Source organism: Lepisosteus platostomus, chromosome 3 (genome assembly GCF_059453375.1).
Source record: "Lepisosteus platostomus isolate fLepPlt1 chromosome 3, fLepPlt1.hap1, whole genome shotgun sequence".
In the NCBI taxonomy this organism is placed as follows: domain Eukaryota; kingdom Metazoa; phylum Chordata; class Actinopteri; order Semionotiformes; family Lepisosteidae; genus Lepisosteus; species Lepisosteus platostomus.
This window is the reverse complement of record NC_142613.1, coordinates 20,140,456-20,161,161: the sequence shown is the minus strand read 5'-3', so window position 1 is coordinate 20,161,161 and position 20,706 is coordinate 20,140,456.

The window sequence follows — 20,706 nt, the reverse complement described above, 5'->3', positions numbered from 1 at the left end:
CACTTTACTCTTCTTTGTAGTGACTTTTCATGTTATAAAAAATGGAGAAGTATGTGAAACATTCAAAACATTCATACAGAGTAGCCTGCAAGGTATATAGAAAACCAAACAGAGAAGGTCAGCACAATCTATTGAAATATTTATGCCAACAGCTGAAGAAGTGAAAGGCTTATGGGCTGTGATTAACTGAGTTTGCATGATTTTGTCAGTATTGGTGTGTTTGACCTTTTCCTGTGTGATAGTTTCCTCCCCCCTTATCCAAAGTCTTCAAATGCAGACAGTTGTGCAGGCAACTATTTGCAAGGCTTGAGGAACACACTGGTTGGCCAGACTTTGGGCAGAGGAGGGCAAAAACGAAAATGAAGAAGTGATAGGGTTCTATGACACCTGCAAATCTGCATACTGACAGTCCTCAAACAACCCATATTGTTTGTACTAAGCTTCATCCCGATAGTCAACTAGACACACCTGCCTCTGATTGAGTTGCACTGGCTTACCGAAATGGATAAAAGATGTTGGGTGCACTCTCTTCCTCCTACGAATCCCTCTACACAAAACGTACACAGCAAAGGGAGCCCCTTTCTGTGAGACTTGAGGAGACAAGAATAATTGGTCCAGGAACTGCAGACCAAAAGAGAGGCATTTGTGATAGACCTGGGGTACAGTGCTGGGAGTATGTTTTTTCCTTGGGACAAGGAACAAAGAAACAGGCCTGGAGAGCTGATGCTGAGCAGAACAGAGTGGAACTGAGTTCAGCCTGCAGGAGAATTTCCAATATGGCCCGGCCATCGCAGAGACCAGGGATATTGGACTGGGCGGTATTGCTGTCTTTTGTGGTTGTTCTTCTTCTTGCCAGCAGAGACTACTGCAGACTAATGGTTTTTATTGATGTGATCACATGACATAGGGTAAAACAGACTTTATAGTTTATTTTTCTTATTACTTAAATGCCCTGTTGAGCCTTTGAAATCAAGTGTGCCCCATGGAGCTGTGTTTTTGGTAGTGATGAATGCTGTAATCACTAGAAAATAAAAAGGTTCACTTAAACAACACCAATGTCAGTTGCTGGTGATTCTGGGAGATAAATATAAATTGTGACGAGAGAGGAAGGGTCCTAGCACCCTTTATAATGGCTAGGTGTTATAGTTGTGCACAGAGCAAAAGTAGTTCCTAAATTTATGGGTCACACAAAGCTGACATTTACACAGGTTTAAATGTTAACAAGGAAGGCTGGTACCTAGAATATCTAGGTGTCATGTTTTCATGTGATTTGTTTGGCTGGCCATCTGTGGTATAGAAAGATATCAATGATTCAGTCCTGTGGTTTGCTTTGCATTCAATAGACTGACAGACACTGATTTAAATCAGAGAAAATTCCTTTTAAAAGAAGCCAAAGAACTCTAAACCAAAAGAATGCAATATGCTCCTTATTAGGGATAAAGACATCTATTGTTCACTGGTATTACACAAAAAAACAATGCTATGAACAGCTTTTTAACTACCCAAATTGTTTCATTTGTGGAAAAAAAATCATTTTTTGTTGATGGTCTTTTTTGGTCTATATTAAAAGGTCTTCTTTCTGTACAATAAGGACTAAAGAAGTGAGACTTTTATTTGTGCATTTGCTCTATATTCAATATGATATTTCCAGAATAATAACAAAAATATTTCCAAGAACAGTCTGATTTGCACAATTCTGATCCTGGGGTTCCTACTGTAGGTACTGATTTCATAGAACAAATTAACACAGCATTTTAAGACAGTGCATGTCTGTCAAAGTGCAGGAGTGACATCCCATTCCTGGTGTTTGTCTTTGCCAAGAATAGTTCTCCCTCCCATTCACTAGTTTTACAATAGTGTACTGTAGCTCACAAGCACTATTTAGCAGAGAGATTTTAGAAGGAAAATATCGGTATGCTAACAGTGGAAACAAAAACATGCTCACGTCATGCATGTGTCTGAGAGAATGAAAGCAATATAAATAGTAACAACAGTAAACAAATTGATTTACAAATATGTTGCCAATCTTTTGTGGAGAAGATTACTTTATCAAATAGACAGCTATGTTACAACATTGCAGCCTGATGTTATCAGATTTCAGAGGCTAACTGAAGCTGGCCAGTATGGGAATATGAGGCCTCCAGAAAAAAACATTGCAGCTGGACAAGTATGCAACACTGTTTCCTCTGAACCAGAATTTCCAAACCAATGCCATCATATGGTGAATACTTTGTTGTAGGAGGTGCCATCCTTTTGATGATAAATGAAACCAAGGTCCTGACTACTTGGTCATTAAAGATCCCAAGGCAGTGTTCGTAATGCTAGAGATGTAAACCATTTAGCCTGGATAAGTTCACTACTCACTCTGACCTACCTGAAATCCTCTATTATTTTCGTAGGCTAAGCAATTTTTCACTTTTCTATTCATGTTTTTTGTAGTCTGGCTCCTGGTGCATAATGGCTGCCGCAAGTCACCTTTCTGAGTACTGCTCTACAGTGATTGATGAATTTAGTCCTTTCCCATATATAAAGGCATATTGATACTAAATGGAAATAGGAGAGATTTGTGTACAGTGATATGTATCGAAAAAAAAATGTAACTCCTGTAGTACAAAGATAACCCTGGCAGGGAATGGACTAGGGAATTTCAGGGAACTCAAGAGAATGCTTGTATGCAAAAGGACCCAGACTGGGAGAAGAAGTTGTGCAACAAAGTGAGTGAGTGCAGTGAGGGAGGACAAGGAGCAGATGAAGAGATCAGTAAATTCTGGACTACAGAAGATCAAGGCTGCCAGGCTCTGTCCCACCAGGAGCGGGCTGATGACACAAGCAACAATCCTAGAGTACATTCAGAAGAAGCACTCAGATTTGTTCTTGTGTTCATTGTCAAATTGAAAAAAGGGTTCTAGAGAGGGAAATAATACTTTTAGAAGCATTACCGAGGTGACCACAAACAAATCAGTTTTGGGCAAAATAGTGAGAGAAAACTATTCTGTCAAATGAGAGCTAGCTGTGGTATGATATCCTGGCCAAGTCATAGAAGTGTTTTGGATGAACAGTAGATCATGAGAAACTAGAAGACACTAAACAATTAATGAAGTGCTGTGGCCCTAACTGCAGAAGACCTTATGCCAGTCAAAGCTATAAGGGAAAAACAAGCTGGGAATCTATGGCTATATGGAATGGCTCTTCCTCCAGGAGGGTAGATTAAATGTCCTATTAGTCCTATTATCTGAGAATCTCTTCTTCTTCTATATTGTTTTCAAATTCTTCCATAGACTTAGAACTAATTCAGTCATAAAGTTTTTTCTCATTTTAGTTTAAATTATTGTCCTTCTTCATGTTCAGCAATAGTCATGTTATTGTTGTTATGCATGAATTACTATGTAGGTAGTCCTCCATAAATCCGGTAATATAGATGAAATCCTTTTGTATTAATGATTCTAGACGTTCAGGTCTGTTTGTTAGGTTTATTTTTCTGTATATGCAAGGTTTGCTGCCAATATTCCAGTCTGGTGTGATACTATGAATATGTAATAGTGGTTCAAAAATCTGTTCTGTGGTTTCCCTGAGGACATCTTGTTTAATACCATCAGGGATGATTGCATTATACATTCACCATTTCAAAGGAAAAATAATGCATTTTCTGTGGGAGAAAAGGCAATTTTTCTGAGCCAAGCAGAACAAAGACCAGACAAAAAAAAATAGGTCACAAACAAACATATTATACCTACAAATAAAAACAGACTCAGATAACAAGTACATTTTCATACTGTTGTATGATCAGATAATGCTGAGATGCAAATGTACTTAAAACATTCAAATGGTTTGGGGGCAAATGTATAATGTTACCAGTCTTAAAGTTTGGAATTGTCTGCAAACAAAATCAACATACTGTATACAGGTAGGTGATTTCAATGGCAAAAAAGGTTTACATATGGTTTTATCCAAGCATATTTTTCAGAACTGCAAAGGAACAAGTTATAGGTTTATTCCATGCTGAAAAAAAGAAGAAAGAGAACACAATGTTTCGGCCATGGAGCCTTCTTCTTCTCACACCTGAAGAAGGCTCCACGGCCGAAACGTTGTGTTCTCTTTCTTCTTTTTTTCAGCATGGAATAAACCTATAACTTGTTCCTTTGCAGCCTACGCATGCTGACGCAGCTACCCACCTGAACTACTTTTTCAGAACTGCCTAGAATGTCGAAAATAAGCAATACAGATGTCTGTCTTGCCAAATATGCTCAGGTGGGGAGGTGAAAAGGAACACTATCATAACTCTTGAAACACTTCACACAGAGCTCAGAAAGAACCTTAAGACATTTGAGGCATACAGAAACGTGTCTAGGGAAAAAAAGTACAAGTATTGAATTGAGGCTCTGGAGAAGATAGTTTTGTAGGTAGATCACGTGAACAAGGGATTATAAACAGGTGCTCAAACTATATAGAGACTCCATAATTTCACCTTTGGGTATGTGTATTCTTTGGGTGCTGTCAGTTAGAGGTGCATTGGTCTTCCAGATTGTCCTAAATGTGTTATAGAACCTGTGTTATAGAAACTGTCAAAGGTTGTGTAACTCAACAGTGGATATATCAGAGCAATGTTGATTTAAAGGTCATAACAATGAGCTGAGCAATTGGGAATTCTAAAATGATTATAATTTCTTTTTAATTTCAGGCCCCACTGAATAATTTATATTTATTTAAACCCCAGGATCAGTTTACTGTATAACCTGCAAGGTTAATTGCAGTGGTTAATACCTGTTGTCTAAACACATACACCAGAAGTTATATTATTTTGATATTAAGATGCTCTATAGAGTCAGATAGATTAGATATCTCCTGTTTAAGAAGAGTTAGAATGTTGGCCATTGTAGCAGCATTCCACAATACTGGTTGCAGTGCTAAATGAATAGCCTTCTGCATTGATCCACTAAATGTGTCTGCCATGTGCTGTACCTGATACTGTAAGTATTCCAGTCCTCAACAGCCATGAATGATTTCTGGCACTTACCTTCTGGTGTCAATATCATCACTTGCTGAAGGTTTTTTTTGCCAAAAGGTCAAGAGTTTTTTATAAATTGCAATGGTGTTGAAAGTATGCATCCTCCTTTTTTAGCTGTTTCTAATCAACTTGCAGTTGTTAGCAACTCATTAGCCTTGGGTGTGCATTCCTTTTTGTAGAATCCAGTTTGAATATACAGTAGGAACAACACAACTGGAAACAGAATATTTACTATGGCCACACTCCTTACATACTGTATATGCAATGCATCAAATGTAAAACTAGAATTTTCTTCACTTGATTATGAAGTCACTTTTTGTGCATTTGTCCTGTTTTCTCAATAGGGTATGTAGGACTGCACTAAGAGTACCGATTTGTTTTAGAGCATTGCTCCTTTCTTCCAAGTAGCTGTCTATCTACAGTACTTTTAAAAAACAGTGATCATAAAAAGCTGCTGCTGGCCCACCCCTCAGCATAGAAACTAACACAGCTAAAACTGATTTTTGGAGCATTACCATCACTGTCCAAACCCAGCACAAGTCATAACAACAAGCAAGGACTATTTAATATACAAAAGGGATGTGGAGCCCAAATCTAAGAACTTCATATTTTATATCTAAACTATGAACTATGAATATATCCTTAGTACCCTCTAAATTAACTAATTCATTTTAATCTGGTATTCATCATTGTTTAAAAGCTCTGTGCTTAATGCTGTACACAGAGCCCAGTTTAGTTTGTTGTAGTTTGTTGTTTAATTGTAACTGTAGCTACAGTAACATAGCAACTGATATGAAGCATTGATTTTATTAAGGATAATCGCAGAACCATAAGATAAAAGCAAATTTCTGAGAATAAAAGATAAATATCATTCAGGAGTGCGTTGTTTAGAGGTGTGTCCTTTAAAACCTCTCTTTTATCCCTCTAAACTCCCATTTGGCAGATAAAGAAATGTTGGTCCAGATGCACCACCAACAGTGGGTGCATGCCAGTTATGACTCTTTTTAACTGAAACAGCCAAATTAAGCCTACTATTTTCAGTAACTTTCCTGTAGAAACACGGTGCTTTCATACATAGTTATCCAATATGTATTGCAGAAATTGAGTCTGTAACAAACTGCTTAATGATGCAAAATAATAATTTATTAGAAATTATAATTAATGATGCAAGTCATACAAATCTAATCTAAATTTAGTTCATAACGTGTCTAATATCAGTTACATTATTGAATTGTATCAACAGCATTTTATTTTTATGTGAGAATAATAACACTATTTTATTGTCAAAGTAAATTAACTCAGGGTCCACGTGCATTTTTTTCACATATGCATTATATGCAGATTAGGAAAAATGTATCAGCAAAAAAGCAAAACAAAACAAAGGACACAACCACAGAGAAGGGTATGAATGTGCCTGATGAAAGGGAGAAATAAATGTGGAAGACTCTCATATTAAAATGATTAAAGCTACTAATTTGCATATCTGTAGTGACAGATCCTAACAAAAAGCATTATAGACACAGGCTTAAAAAGTAGAATAGCGATTTGATTAGAATATGGACCTAAAGACCCATGTCAAGATAATATTAGGGAACTTTAATTTGATCTCATTAGATGGTCCATCTCAGCTACACCTAGAACTTGCTAGTGGAAATGTAACTACAAACCTGCTGACTTCCACATAACATAAGAAGATATGAAAGGTTGCAAATGAGAGGGGCCCTTATGGCTTATCTACTCCACTTGGTAGAGCTCACTGAAGATCGTCTACATGATGTACAGATGCAGCCATTCAAAATGGGTGAGGTATTTCGCGGCATACCCCGGTGGGCGTGTCACAGTATCACGCAGTATCACGCGGTATCACACGTGTCACGTGTGTCACGTGACTAACTATCCGGCGTCGCCTTGTAAAACCGCCAGGGGGAGCTTAACCTCTCATGTACAGCATTTGAGCCTTTAATTTTGAACTGTGTATTACAGCATGTTAATCATCAGTCATTAAAATGTTGGTATATATTATGAAAGCAAGATTGCTCAGTTGGACAGAAGTACACAACCTACCTTTATCAGAAATATTTATGCATCAAAGCCTTTACTGAAGATATTACTAATAGTATTAATAATGGATGACTTTGGACAAGCTGTATACTCAAAGTATAATTTCTTTAGCACATTTGTACAAGCACTTGGAATCTGTCCAAGCCATACTTTGTCAGGCATTTTGTTTTACTTCAACGGGGCATAAAAACTTCCTTGCTTTTAACAGGGCGTTTCATAATTTCTAGCTACGAAAATGATTTAAAATGCGACACCTATCATTCAACTAGAGCTTAAAATATCACAAGGAAAAATACACACCGGTATTCCATTTCTCCCTAAACATTGTAAGCTTCGAAGTCTTTAACTAACGTGATACCGGAGTCAACAAGCATACTTTTAGAATTTGATTAAAAGGGAATATACAGATGCAGCCATTCAAAGTGCGCGGCACAGACACCGCAGTACAGTACCGCAGGTATGATGACACGCGATACCGCGGTACGTGATTGGTTGACCGACAGGGGCACTCGTGGTCCGTTGGTCTGTCGTAGAAAGACTTACTGTACTGTAAACGTCTTTACTGTGCCCGTTGTAGATATTGAATTTGACCACTGAAGGGAAATCTTAGTAGCTGAGCATAAAAAGAATAGGAGCATACTGTAACGCGTGTGAAGGCCATAAACGATATTAATTTTGGAACGTAAACATACAGTATATGGCTGGTCTCGGTACTTTAAAGAAAAAAATACGCACCAGTATTCCATTTCTCCCTAAACATTGTAAGCTTCGAAGTCTTTAACTAACGTGATACCGGAGTCAACAAGCATACTTTTAGAATTTGATTAAAAGGGAATATAATATGGAATCGCGTATCTAAAGAATTTAATAACGGTATGATTATATCCGTGTACTGCGGCAGGTCTGTGTAGGGCTGTTTCGCCTGCCTGATCATGCGAGCTGGACAGTTTGCGTTACAATATAAACATTTATATTGATTTAAATCGTGTTCTGATTTAAATCGCAAACGCGTGTTTAATTATGTGTTTTTTAATCATGATCAGGCTAGTGCATTTCTACATTTTCTGTATGAACCAGCTTAGAGGTTCATACAGAAAGACAGCTTGTGTTTAAATTGAGTGTAAGGTAATTTATGCTTCTAAAGTCATGGTCAGTATTGTTGTACTGTGCTGTACTGTGTCACATTATTTTATAGCGTTTTTATTGCGTTATTAAATCCGGTGGCGCTGTGTTAGTTTCCTGACTCACATTATTTAAACTGCGACACTGATCATTCATCTCTAAATAAACTTTATTTTATATAGCGTTTTAAGCCAATAGGTAATTAGATTGCTCATAAACCTAATCACTTTTTCTACATAAACACAGCGTGATTGCTCTCTGAAAATGCTTTTCCGTTATTTTTAAAGTAGGCTCAGATTTCAACTATAGATCGTATTATTATAAACTTTCTTGGAAAAATGTATTTTATGTAAACCATGTTTGCTATTAATTCATTTAGGGCTAAAATACGTTCATTGTCTTCTAATCGAGTCGAGTTGACATTGGAAGCCTGCCACACCCAGACCGTTAAACCAACGCATTAGCACGTCAAAGCCCATTGAGCCAGTATTGGCTTTAGTATCCCCCCCTTCTCCCCTCAATTCAATTCAATTCAAGGTGTTTTATTTGCATGACAGATGGGTACAAGCAGTGTTGGGTACTGTATGTATATTGTAACGCTTACGGCAGACAGGCACTGTGTAGGAGTCGACGCACCAGAGCAGCGCCTGCAATTTTTATATTTATAACTTAGTTTTTAAAATTAGTCAAGCAATACGAAGCATCTCCTTTTACTTAGTGCCTGAGCATACTGCAACGCGTGTGAAGCCCATAAACGATATTAATTTTGGAACTTAAACATACAGTTTATGGCTGGTCTCGGTACTTTAAAGAAAACATACACACCAGTATTCCATTTCTCCCTAAACATTTTAAGCATCGAAGTCTTTAACTAACGCGATACCGGAGTCAACAAGCATACTTTTAGAATTTGATTAAAAGGGAATATAATATGGAATCGCGTATCTCCAGAATTTAAAGACCAGACAATCGCAAACTCGTTTTCAATAAAATTATTTTATTCATTCAGCAGTTTGTGAGAGGGACATCCAGCAGGGAGAGACACACACACCGGTTTTCATTGACAACATTGTTTTTTTTTCAATTCCTCTTGTCTAACAGGAATGTTTTGTTTGTGGACAGACTGTTAGACAAGAGGAAAAGACCGCCTCCTCCTACGAAGCATTTCGTTGATCCGATCACGAATTCTTTTCCAGTCGTACGCAGCAAGGGTTGAGAATCTCCGATTCACCATCGTACTAATGGTTTCCCGGAGATTGCAAGGCAAGGCACTTTTGCCTCTGGACCCATCGAAATTTACAGACGTGGTCCACCCCCAGTAAATTTCAAAAGTCACAAGATTTCGAAACACGAGGGCGGCGTAGCGGTCGGCTCTTGCTTTCCCGTCTATGCCGATGCACTGCAAGTACAACCCCCCCTCCATCTCCTGGGTGATGGGTAGCAGTTGGACATCTGGGAGAATTATTCGTCCCACTGGCATCTGTGAATTCCGCTGTGCTTCCTGGGGGGAGATAGCCGGCGGGGACAGCATCAACAGATTCCTGCGCGGTGGTGAACTGAGAGGCCGGGATGGAGTGTCCGGAGGCGGTGTGTGCTCTGCAGGCTACGAAGAAATAATGAAAGAAAGAAAAGAAAGAAAATATAATTATCGAACGTGAGACTGTCTTTCTCCGACTTACATTCCCGAATGTCCCCCGCCCCGGTCAACAATCCTAGGAAGAACACGAAACAGCCTGTTAATAAAATTGTTACAATTTTGTTCGGTCAGTTCTTCCTCCCAGAATTTATAGATCGCATCGATCAGTTCCTGCTTTGTGACGGGCTTAGCGGTTTTCCGAATGTAGTCTTTCAACGAATGCCAAACCATTTCTATCGGATTTAGATCTGGGGATTCGGCTGGAGTTTTCACCCAGTTCACTCCTTCTGCTATAAGCCTCGCCCTTGCTGCTGTGTGTTTCGGATCGTTGTCTTGAAAGAGACGGTGCCTTGATCCAAACTGCTCCCTGATATATGGGGCAGCATGCTGTGTGACCACGACTTCCTCGAAGAATACACGGTCCATAATTCCTTCGAAAATAAGAAGTGGTCCCGGGCCTCTTCTAGATATACCCCCCCAGACGTGAACCTTCAGTGGATGCTTGGGCTTTGGCTTGTCCACATGTCTCCCCTTTTTGCAAAATGCCATTGTTGAAAACTGTTCCAGAGCCACTGTTGTTTCGTCGGTAAAAAGTACATCCTGAAATGCCTCCCCCTGTTCAATCCATTGGAGCGCTTGCTTGAGTCTTTCCTCTTTGTTTTTTAGCCTTATCATGGGGCATGTGTTGTTTTTTCTGTATCTCCATCCAAGCCTCCTGCGTACTCTTCTTATCGATGTCGGGCTTATATTCGCACCGAGGTCAGCCCATAGCCGTCTTTGGACTTGCATCGCCGGTAGCTCATCATTTTCATCGGTCAGTTTGTCGATAGCTCGCACAATAGGACTTGAAAAAAAAAGAGATCAGCAGTTAGTTTTAAAAATAATGTGCGTAGTTGTATTTACATGCAAGAAAAGTATTTTTAGAAATTTATTTACCTTTGAATCGTCCTCGGTTTAGATTCTCTTTGCCTCCTCTCCCCTTTATAATGCCGTCTCACTGTGCTTTCAGAAACGAAGATGTCCATCGAAGCCAACTGCTGTACAATGTCCCGTGTTGACTTCCCATTTCTTTTCATCCTCATTATTTGGTGTGAGAGAGTCTTCGTGATTTTGGTCATTGTCCGTCCCCTTACCAAAGCGATACAGTGGTGCAGCTTGAATTCTGTACCTATATACTGTATGGTATGGTACAGATAAAACTTACACCATACCGATGAGCTAATGCCAGGGAAAGACACTCCAATTTTATTTAAAACACAATACGCCAGGAAATGTGTCTGATGCATTAGCAAGTTAAAACAACTGGGTCGAAAACCTGGGCGTTACACCATTTCCTTTTTCTGATCACTCGCTTTCTGGATACACATCTCACCTGTCCTGTTCTTTGTTTTCCTGGTTTGCTGATTATGCCTGCTGCGGTCCACTCCTACCCTCACACCTAAAGAAAACTATTTTAAATTTCTTGGCGCAGTTCATTAACCCTTGTATGTGCTGTCCGCGCCCAAAATGCAATTTTAAGAAAGTCAAAAACCGTGCTCAAATGCAATTTTCAAAGTGCAATGAAATACAATATTGTTGTTGCTGCTGTTCTGGTTGTTTTTATCCCGTAAAGCGTTTTGAGAAGCCACCTTTAAAGGCGATATATGTTGTAGAACCGCTGATTCTTATGGAATGTGTTCCGCAGGAGATTCAAATTTTTATTTATTTTTTAATCGCGTATCTAAGGAAGTCTCAGTATAACTTTGTTCATGAACAAACAGTGGCATGTTACATTGTCATTGTTTTTTTTAACAAGGCTCGCCAGCTAATGTGAATCGAAACCTGTCTTGCTAGCTTTTAAAGTCGTGCATGTGTAAACGACAATTGAAATAGAGCACACACCGCCTCCGGACACTCCATCCCGGCCTCTCAGTTCACCACCGCGCAGGAATCTGTTGATGCTGTCCCCGCCGGCTATCTCCCCCCAGGAAGCACAGCGGAATTCACAGATGCCAGTGGGACGAATAATTCTCCCAGATGTCCAACTGCTACCCATCACCCAGGAGATGGAGGGGGGGTTGTACTTGCAGTGCATCGGCATAGACGGGAAAGCAAGAGCCGACCGCTACGCCGCCCTCGTGTTTCGAAATCTTGTGACTTTTGAAATTTACTGGGGGTGGACCACGTCTGTAAATTTCGATGGGTCCAGAGGCAAAAGTGCCTTGCCTTGCAATCTCCGGGAAACCATTAGTACGATGGTGAATCGGAGATTCTCAACCCTTGCTGCGTACGACTAGAAAAGAATTCGTGATCGGATCAACGAAATGCTTCGTAGGAGGAGGCGGTCTTTTCCTCTTGTCTAACAGTCTGTCCACAAACAAAACATTCCTGTTAGACAAGAGGAATTGAAAAAAAAACAATGTTGTCAATGAAAACCGGTGTGTGTGTCTCTCCCTGCTGGATGTCCCTCTCACAAACTGCTGAATGAATAAAATAATTTTATTGAAAACGAGTTTGCGATTGTCTGGTCTTTAAATTCTGGAGATACGCGATTCCATATTATATTCCCTTTTAATCAAATTCTAAAAGTATGCTTGTTGACTCCGGTATCGCGTTAGTTAAAGACTTCGATGCTTAAAATGTTTAGGGAGAAATGGAATACTGGTGTGTATGTTTTCTTTAAAGTACCGAGACCAGCCATAAACTGTATGTTTAAGTTCCAAAATTAATATCGTTTATGGGCTTCACACGCGTTGCAGTATGCTCAGGCACTAAGTAAAAGGAGATGCTTCGTATTGCTTGACTAATTTTAAAAACTAAGTTATAAATATAAAAATTGCAGGCGCTGCTCTGGTGCGTCGACTCCTACACAGTGCCTGTCTGCCGTAAGCGTTACAATATACATACAGTACCCAACACTGCTTGTACCCATCTGTCATGCAAATAAAACACCTTGAATTGAATTGAATTGAGGGGAGAAGGGGGGGATACTAAAGCCAATACTGGCTCAATGGGCTTTGACGTGCTAATGCGTTGGTTTAACGGTCCGGGTGTGGCAGGCTTCCAATGTCAACTCGACTCGATTAGAAGACAATGAACGTATTTTAGCCCTAAATGAATTAATAGCAAACATGGTTTACATAAAATACATTTTTCCAAGAAAGTTTATAATAATACGATCTATAGTTGAAATCTGAGCCTACTTTAAAAATAACGGAAAAGCATTTTCAGAGAGCAATCACGCTGTGTTTATGTAGAAAAAGTGATTAGGTTTATGAGCAATCTAATTACCTATTGGCTTAAAACGCTATATAAAATAAAGTTTATTTAGAGATGAATGATCAGTGTCGCAGTTTAAATAATGTGAGTCAGGAAACTAACACAGCGCCACCGGATTTAATAACGCAATAAAAACGCTATAAAATAATGTGACACAGTACAGCACAGTACAACAATACTGACCATGACTTTAGAAGCATAAATTACCTTACACTCAATTTAAACACATGCTGTCTTTCTGTATGAACCTCTAAGCTGGTTCATACAGAAAATGTAGAAATGCACTAGCCTGATCATGATTAAAAAACACATAATTAAACACGCGTTTGCGATTTAAATCAGAACACGATTTAAATCAATATAAATGTTTATATTGTAACGCAAACTGTCCAGCTCGCATGATCAGGCAGGCGAAACAGCCCTACACAGACCTGCCGCAGTACACGGATATAATCATACCGTTATTAAATTCTTTAGATACGCGATTCCATATTATATTCCCTTTTAATCAAATTCTAAAAGTATGCTTGATGACTCCGGTATCACGTTAGTTTAAGACTTCGAAGCTTACAATGTTTAGGGAGAAATGGAATACCGGTGTGTATTTTTCCTTGTGATATTTTAAGCTCTAGTTGAATGATAGGTGTCGCATTTTAAATCATTTTCGTAGCTAGAAATTATGAAACGCCCTGTTAAAAGCAAGGAAGTTTTTATGCCCCGTTGAAGTAAAACAAAATGCCTGACAAAGTATGGCTTGGACAGATTCCAAGTGCTTGTACAAATGTGCTAAAGAAATTATACTTTGAGTATACAGCTTGTCCAAAGTCATCCATTATTAATACTATTAGTAATATCTTCAGTAAAGGCTTTGATGCATACATATTTCTGATAAAGGTAGGTTGTGTACTTCTGTCCAACTGAGCAATCTTGCTTTCATAATATATACCAACATTTTAATGACTGATGATTAACATGCTGTAATACACAGTTCAAAATTAAAGGCTAAAATGCTGTACATGAGAGGTTAAGCTCCCCCTGGCGGTTTTACAAGGCGACGCCGGATAGTTAGTCACGTGACACACGTGACACACGTGATACCGCGTGATACTGCGTGATACTGTGACACGCCCACCGGGGTATGCCGCGAAATACCTCACCCATTTTGAATGGCTGCATCTGTAATATGGAATCGCGTATCTAAAGAATTTAATAACGGTATGATTATATCCGTGTACTGCGGCAGGACTGTGTAAGGCTGTTTCGCCTACCTGCTCATGCGAGCTGTCTTGTAGCCTACTGGTCTAGGTGCGTGACTACCAACTGGCAGGTTGTGTGTTCGAATCCAGCTGGTGCTGGACTTTTATTTTAACAAACATTTCTTCGAAAAAATAGGTAAGCGATATTATGGACAATCAATTGACTTTTATATTTCAAAATATCGCAACATGATCGATATTTGCGATATTTTGAATATATCTTCCCTTCTGACAGCGGTTCCTGCTTCTATTGTGTGTGTGTGTGCAACAGTAAATTTTTATAGAGAAATGGAGGCTGGAGAGTATGCGTTACAATATAAACATTTATATTGATTTAAATCGTGTTCTGATTTAAATCGCAAACGCGTGTTTAATTATGTGTTTTTTAATCATGATCAGGCTAATGCATTTCTACATTTTCTGTATGAACCAGCTTAGAGGTTCATACAGAAAGACAGCTTGTGTTTAAATTGAGTGTAAGGTAATTTATGCTTCTAAAGTCATGGTCAGTATTGTTGTACTGTGCTGTACTGTGTCACATTATTTTATAGCGTTTTTATTGCGTTATTAAATCCGGTGGCGCTGTGTTAGTTTCCTGACTCACATTATTTAAACTGCGACACTGATCAATCATCTCTAAATAAACTTTATTTTATATAGCGTTTTAAGTGAATAGGTAATTAGATTGCTCATAAACCTAATCACTTTTTCTACATAAACACAGCGTGATTGCTCTCTGAAAATGCTTTTCCTTTATTTTTAAAGTAGGCTCAGATTTCAACTATAGATCGTATTATTATAAACTTTCTTGGAAAAATGTATTTTATGTAAACCATGTTTGCTATTAATTCATTTAGGGCTAAAATACGTTCATTGTCTTCTAATCGAGTCGAGTTGACATTGGAAGCCTGCCACACCCGGACCGTTAAACCAACGCATTAGCACGTCAAAGCCCATTGAGCCAGTATTGGCTTTAGTATCCCCCCCTTCTCCCCTCAATTCAATTCAATTCAAGGTGTTTTATTTGCATGACAGATGGGTACAAGCAGTGTTGGGTACTGTATGTATATTGTAACGCTTACGGCAGACAGGCACTGTGTAGGAGCCGACGCACCAGAGCAGCGCCTGCAATTTTTATATTTATAACTTAGTTTTTAAAATTAGTCAAGCAATACGAAGCATCTCCTTTTACTTAGTGCCTGAGCATACTGCAACGCGTGTGAAGCCCATAAACGATATTAATTTTGGAACTTAAACATACAGTATATGGCTGGTCTCGGTACTTTAAAGAAAACATACACACCAGTATTCCATTTCTCCCTAAACATTTTAAGCATCGAAGTCTTTAACTAACGCGATACCGGAGTCAACAAGCATACTTTTAGAATTTGATTAAAAGGGAATATAATATGGAATCGCGTATCTCCAGAATTTAAAGACCAGACAATCGCAAACTCGTTTTCAATAAAATTATTTTATTCATTCAGCAGTTTGTGAGAGGGACATCCAGCAGGGAGAGACACACACACCGGTTTTCATTGACAACATTGTTTTTTTTTTAATTCCTCTTGTCTAACAGGAATGTTTTGTTTGTGGACAGACTGTTAGACAAGAGGAAAAGACCGCCTCCTCCTACGAAGCATTTCGTTGATCCGATCACGAATTATTTTCCAGTCGTATGCAGCAAGGGTTGAGAATCTCCGATTCACCATCGTACTAATGGTTTCCCGGAGATTGGGTTAAAAAAAAAAACAAACATACTAACAACTGTGCCATCCTACTCCTTAGTTAATACATTTTATTATTCATAAACAGTTAACATTGTTAGCAAAATATTTTGAATTATATTTAACCCTATTTTTTCTTTAGTTTTGTATTTAACTTATTATATGATAGTCAGACTTAATGTATATTTGAACAATGAAAATATATTTTTACAAGATTTTACATTAAGCACTTAAAATTAATATGGTTAATAATAGTAAACTGTAACATGCTGTAACAAGATCGGTTACAAGAAGAAAATGCTTTCAGAGAAAATGTTTCAACCAAACCTGTTCCCACACACCCCGCCCCCACTACCATTAGAATATACACAAACATTTTAGCGTTTCATTCTGAGCAGAAGACCCTCACACCTGAAGAGTTCTGGCTGTGACGAATTAAATCAATTTAAACACAAGCTGTCTTTAGCCCTCTAAGCTGGTTCATACAAAAATGTAGAGATCTAGGCTCAGAACACACAGCTTCATTAGCGAATACATATGCAGGACAACTAGAGAAGACGTTTTACAGAGGATGGATTTTTAGAAACATCCCATCAGACATCCCATCATATTCACAACGTGAAATCTAGAAAATAATATTACGTAACCAAAATCCGCAATATGGAAACAGAACCTGTGTAATTGTTGATAGATGATGTACTCGTAACATTTTTTCAAGACGAACTACAACATTTAAAAAATGACTTGTATGTACTTGATATCTCTAATCAATCCACGGGTCCCAGCACAAAACGAAAGTAAAACGCATACCGTTTCTCGCTTCTTATTGCTCAAAAGTAATTTGACCGTATGAAATGCATAATATAAACCTAGAAACATATAAGTGAGCAGTACTTAAGCACTGTAGTATTGGTGTTAAGACATACCTCTCAAATACTGTAAATCAAGTTAAAAATATCTCAAGACCGATTCTGGTCGTAATGAAACCATGCAAGGGAGTTTTTATGTCCGTTGCAGTTCTTTTGCAACATGAATATAATTATATCGTTATTAATTTCTTGAGATACGCGATTCCATATTATATTCCCTTTTAATCAAATTCTAAAAGTATGCTTGTTGACTCCGGTATCACGTTAGTTAAAGACTTCGAAGCTTACAATGTTTAGGGAGAAATGGAATACCGGTGTGTATTTTTTTCTTTAAAGTACCGAGACCAGCCATATACTGTATGTTTATGTTAAGATTTCCCTTCAGTGGTAAAATTAGATATGAATATTCAATACTTAAACGGGCACAGTTAAGACATTAAATATACATATACATATTGTATACAGTACAGTTTGCATACGGTAATATGTTTATGTTACGCGATTAAAAAATAAATAAATAAAACTGGAAGGTCCAGCACCACCATTATGTTTATATGGTTGTTTTTGTTGGTTGGTTGTTATTATGGTTATTAATAATACGATCTATAGTTGAAATCTGAGCCTAAATAAAAAGAAAAAGCAAGTGATTAGGTTTATGAGCAATCTAATTACTTATTCGTTTAAAACGCTATATAAAATAAAGTTTATTATTAATTTGCTGGACAGAGCGGTGAACATTATTATGCATAAGACAAAGATAACGATCCTGATCAGTTTAGAAATCTGTGTACGCTGTAAGGTTTTTACTTCTTAAACTTTTAAAATACACGTTTTGAATAGAAAGAAATCCTCTTCCTGGTAGTGTGTATAGCACGCCAGCACGTCTTTTTTCTCCAATCAGAGGGGTGTCAGATAGTGTCAGCCAATCACCATTCTGCGTTGGGTAGCAACGGGTGACTGTTCTCAGGCTGAAGATGTAAACAGCTTAATGTTCGTGTTAAATAATTTTTTTTTAATTCAATTAAACGGGCACAGTTAAGACATCAAATATACATATACATACTGTATACAGTACAGTTTGCATATGGTAATATGTTTATGTTAAGCGATTAAAAAATAAATAAATAAAAATGAAAAGTCCAACACCAGCTGGATTCGAACACACAACCAGCCAGTTGGTAGTCACGCACCTAGACCAGTAGGCTACAAGACAGCTCGCATGATCAGGTAGGCGAAACAGCCTTACACAGTCCTGCCGCAGTACACGGATATAATCATACCGTTATTAAATTCTTTAGATACGCGATTCCATATTATATTCCCTTTTAATCAAATTCTAAAAGTATGCTTGTTGACTCCGGTATCACGTTAGTTAAAGACTTCGAAGCTTACAATGTTTAGGGAGAAATGGAATACTGGTGTGTATTTTTTTCTTTAAAGTACCAAGACCAGCCATATACTGTATGTTTACGTTCCAAAATTAATATCGTTTATGGCCTTCACACGCGTTACAGTATGCTCCTATTCTTTTTATGCTCAGCTACTAAGATTTCCCTTCAGTGGTAAAATTCAATATCTACAACGGGCACAGTAAAGACGTTTACAGTAAGTCTTTTTACGACAGACCAACGGACCACGAGTGCCCGTCGGTCAACCAATCACGCACCGCGGTATCGCGTGTCATCTTACCTGCGGTATCTGTACTGCGGTGTCTGTACCGCGCACTTTGAATGGCTGCATCTGTAATTGTCAGGGAACCAGCAGGTAGGTTTCAGAGGATCCTGTGCATAGCTGTGAATTCTGCAAGATGCAGAGGTTGATAGGAGAAGTTAGAGATCAGTTAACCAGAATGAGCCGAGACAAACTGAGAAGACAATCTGAAAGGCGAAATTCAAGTGACGAGATCGAAAAGGGAAAAGTTAAGTCCAAAAACCGGGAAATCCAATGAGACAAAAACGCACACCAGAGAACTCTAAGGGAGGTTTCTCAATAGTGAGCATGGTTAGGTGCGTGAGCGAACTTTAAATACTTATGGGAGGGTTGGATAATTGATCCAGGAGTGAGAATCTGTGGAATCTGGTGCTAGTGCGAATGTGATGGGTTCAGTTAGGAATGAGATCGTGAAACAGTGGGTTTGGGAATGTAATGGCATTTACGAGGGAGAGTGGCATGTTGGCTTGGAGAGTAGCATGAAATCTGACATCCTCTTCAACCCTTTGGGTGCATGTGGGGCGTGACAGTAATCACGTGCACCCAAAGGGGTGAAGAGGATGTCAGATTTCAACATGCCACTTATAAGAGCAAAATACATCAAGTCTGGCAGATGGGATGTCTGTGCCTCTATAGAAAACATGGGAAAAGCAACTGATTAGATAGTACTTCTTGGTGAGACACACTAGAATGCTAGTAGAATGATGTCTGATCATTTCATTAGAGCAAAGAGGCCATTAGAAGACTGTATCGGCCCAGCAGAGACTGAGTTACAAAATTTCCTAACCAGGCTTTCACTGAAACATTGAACAGCTTTTCTGAGTCTCTTAGATAGGCTAGGTCATAGGACAGCCACCAGAACAAAAATGTGTCAAAAATCGGAAGACAAATGTTTGAAGTCTGATGTGGGAAGTACTCAACAAATGCTATTGGATTGGAATCACTATAGTATCAAATATACAATATTCAACAAATATCTGACATGCAGACATGCTTTCCGAAACATGATAAACTCAGCCTGTATTGGGAAATTGCAACAATATCTTGAAACATAAAATTACTTAGTATTTCTTTGTCATCCTGTATTGGCCAGTAATGGCAGAAATCCACTGCCATTTGGACTTCCAATGGTGAAGGAAAAGAGTGGTACAAAAAGCTTACCATTCTTTTCTTTCACTTTTGGCAGTCTAAATGGTCATGGCCATGGTTTTCTGAAGGCAAACAGTGCCACACAGTAAAAACTTGGCAACTGGGGTGCAAACCGGTAACTTAAAACCAAATAATGTCTTGTATCATAGACAATAAGATTTTTGATCCTGCCAACAATGATAAAGAAAAAGAGCATCCTAACATGCATCATGGACTCCAAATTACAGATATAGGTCTAATGATAGAGTTATCCCCTAAACAGTACACACTGTACTAAATGTGAACAGAAATTATATGACTATGATTATATGTTTTTGAAAAGAAAGGGAACTTTGTCATTTGTGAAAGTAACAAGAAACAGACTCTGTGACTTTAGTCCCATGTCAAGAAGCACACTGAAGCACTGCTTTGAAGAGAGGCAGTTGGAATATGGGAAGCAGATATCAACTTTTGGGATAGATCACTTGGACATTGTTAGGCAGGAGGGACATAACAGCTGACCTGTGAGAGGTCAAAACAGGGTGAAATCATTTTGAATTAAAAATATTTGAAAAAATTATGAAGTATCTTACAAAATTATTCATCCCTTTCCAACGCAAAACATGAATACAAAAAATGAATGCTTAGACTGAACTAATATATGATGAAATACTGTAAGTTACAGTACCTGCAAACCACAAACAGCAAAAACTAATAAATGTTGATTGCATAAGCACCCCCATCTCAAACACCTTATGCAGCAAATATACCTGCCAAGTCTTTTTTGATCAGTTTCTATCAAAACCTATTCTAACTATTTTAGTCCTTGATCTTTATGGTTGACTCTTTGCTTAAAATTCACAACTTGACAGAAGGACATTGCAGCGGCAGGTGTAATCATTCTGAAATCACTCTTGATTTATTAATGAAAGAC